This window comes from Gallus gallus, chromosome 13 (assembly GCF_016699485.2).
Source record: "Gallus gallus isolate bGalGal1 chromosome 13, bGalGal1.mat.broiler.GRCg7b, whole genome shotgun sequence".
In the NCBI taxonomy this organism is placed as follows: domain Eukaryota; kingdom Metazoa; phylum Chordata; class Aves; order Galliformes; family Phasianidae; genus Gallus; species Gallus gallus.
Window position 1 is genome coordinate 12,469,191 of NC_052544.1, and position 3,066 is coordinate 12,472,256.

General features: G+C 47.1%; 1 protein-coding gene across 3 annotated transcripts in view; it reads left to right on the top strand.

Annotated features, from left to right (window-relative positions):
- The window catches only part of GLRA1 (glycine receptor alpha 1), a 51,757-nt gene that overhangs the window by 34,933 nt on the left and 13,758 nt on the right, over positions 1-3,066 (top strand). The gene's annotated exons all lie outside the window — the stretch shown is intronic.

Below are 3,066 nucleotides of genomic sequence, written 5' to 3' on the forward strand. Positions count from 1 at the left end.
AATTGTTCTCATCAGAAAACAGAAAGATGTCCTGTTCTGAGTCCTCTTCATAAGACACAGCAATAGCTGGGGAGGGAGGCAGGTGGGGAGGTGTAAGGGATGACACAGCATCCCCCCAGCAAGTCAGTCTGCATTAGTCTGGAGGTAAGTGACACCACTTTTGTCTCTATTATCTGCAACTGCAAAAACATCTGCTGCTCAGACCGACTGCAAATTCCTCTTTGAAGAAATACGCATTCTTCACAGCCTTAGCCTTGCTCCATGCTCATTTGCTGTAACTGATGCCAACCCGAGCATGCACATGTCACAGAGACATGCACCCCCTGCAGCCTACAAGCTTTTGGGCTGAGGTAGCACAGCAAAAATCTCATTCCAAAGGATGCACTAGAAGGAAACATAAAGGTGACAGAGATCAATTAAAAACTGCCTTTAATTAACTAGTAGAATCAGGTGGCAGTATCAGTTTTTATCACCAGCCCTAGTCTATCCAGGACCAGGGGTAAGGAGTTGCACAAACACAAGGGAAACGAAGTAACAGGTAGGACCATTGGCAGCCATTAATTTCAGCATCCCAGAGCAAGATCCTGCCATCTCTAATCAGCTGCTTTGGGTCAGAAGATGTAGAACATTTAGTAGAACCAAAGCTAAAACCACTCATCGTGTGTGCCTCATAGTGCTTTTGTATCTTCATCCAGATTCAAGCATCCTCTCCCTCTGAAGCCATGCTATTTCAAGCAGATCACTCCAGACTACTGTTGATAAAACAATGAGGAGGAAAGGATACACCAGTATACAGAAGGATATTTCTCAGAGCTGTTCCACTGAACACAAGGCTGCTATTGCAATCCCTGACTAATCTCACAGCACTTTTAATTGGAACAAAGCATAAACAAAAACACTTGAAAAAGCAAAATGAACAAAGTTTGCAGGCTCATCAGAAATCTGGGAGCTGACTGCCGATATGTAAATGGATTAGTACAGCTGCCAGAGAGCCTAATTGCTCCGTCTCTGCGTCCTGATGTGTCTGGGTAGTTCTGCCTGGGTCAGGCATGGCATGCCAGGCTGAAAACAAATGAGATGCTGCGCTGTTTGTACTGGCTGAGAAAGGATTGCATTTATTATATCTGCCCCAAACGAAACCTATTGGTCACTCTTCACAGCAAAACACCCCAGACCACGTGCCACAGTCTGGCATTAACACAAGTGAATCCAGGCACGTCTCTTTCTTATTTTCCTCAGAATCAGACCCAAAGTACTGCTTCATAAGAATCTTTCTTCCTTTTTTTAAAAAATCAAAATCAAATGACTAAATAGCTGTTGTCAGGTTTCAGTTGGCTCTTTCCACCTCTTATCTCCTTCTCTTAGGATGGAGTGGGTGAACTAGACTAGAAACTGACTAGGCAGCTCTCTCTGAACCCTGAACTATGTCCACATTTACTGGGTGATAGGTCTTGTGGGAGCCACAGTGACTGCAATGGCTAGGGAGATAAAACTGAACTATCTTTGTGTCAGTGCATCTGTGTTTGTGCAACCAGGGAACAGCAGCGGCAAGTTTCACTTTAAACTGCAAAACAGAGATGTGATGGTTAAGAGGAGGTCTATAAGCTCTCAGCAGCTCTCATTATTGCTAGGTACTCAACATCTAGGATCAGCCAACCCCAAGATCGCTCAATCACTAGGATCACTCAGCCCCAAGAGCAGCTGGATGCTGATTTGTAGTGCCTCAGTATTTCCAACCAGGCACTGTAAGGAGGCAAAGACATTTAAGAATTGTCTCAGACACCAATGACCAGATGGAGCACAACCAGAGCAGGGAAGAACTATCCATAGCCTGGACAAATTGTCTCAGCAAGAATTCTGATACAAATAGTCCCACTGGTAGGTCATACAGCTCAACAATCTGCCACCCTGCCAAAAAAAGAAAACAGAAAGAAAGAAAGAAAAGGGGAAAAAAGGCTTGATTTTGTTTGGTTTTGCTCAGATAACACCAGTGTGCTCCTCCCTCTGCTTGCCCACCTCAGTGCCAGCACAATGCCTCCATCCCACGCAGCTATCCGCTCGGTGCAGGGGCCATCCAGAAAAGACACTCTGCAAAGAAAAAGGACAGGGCAGAAAGGTGTGTAGAGATGGCAGATCAAAGAGAAGCAGCCAGGAGGTCAGCACTAGGACACCAGTCTGTGAGGGGGGACATAGCATGCATCAGCCAAAGTGGCAGTTAATTAGAGCCACTGGTCTAGCAATTAGCACTAGTGACCTGTAGTCAAGACACTGGAGTTTCTGACCCTGCCCCTGCACCTGATGGGCAGGTTGTATTATCTTAGCCAAACCTGATTTTCCTTATGGTTACACCTCCATATGCAATAAAATAGGGCTCTGAGGAGCCTACAAGGCATCCACCAAAAAGCAGTAGCTTGCTTTTAGATTGGCAAATAAAGGATGTTTTCTGCTCAATACTTGGAATTAATACAGAGAGCCATGTCTTACCATTGGCACATGGAAAAGGCATGCCTGTTCCTTGCCTGGCAGAAGGCCTGTCAGAGAGGGGCTGGGGGTAAGGGACGTCCTGCAGGCAGGTGGGCCGAGGGCTGGTTGTGTGCTGCCTGCAGAGGTCTTTTCCTGGACAGGTCTTGGTGCCCGCACATCCATGTAACTCTGCAGGAAGCCTCCCTTCAGCTGCATGAGTTACATGGAGCCCACTCCTTCTGGGCATGCTGGTACCCCATGGGCAATGCAAAGAAGGTGCTGATGGCAATGGGGGGAGGGAGGGGCAGAAGCAAACCAGGGGATGCAACTGGAAAAATAAATGCAGTACTTTAAACCATTCAAGTACGTCAAAGATACCAATGGGGTGGAAGCCAGTCCTGTTCTCCACTGGGTGCCTGGATCCCCTGATTTGCATCTGTGCATCGTGCAGCTGGCACCCCTCTATAAGGCTGATCTCCTGGGGAGTTGTACAATAGTGCTGAGGCCGGGGTGTGACAGGGGTGTTTTGCCCTTACAGAGCAGGGAGCAGTCAGCGGAGAGCCTTATAGCGAGGGTGCACTGTCTATATCTCATTTTAAGTAG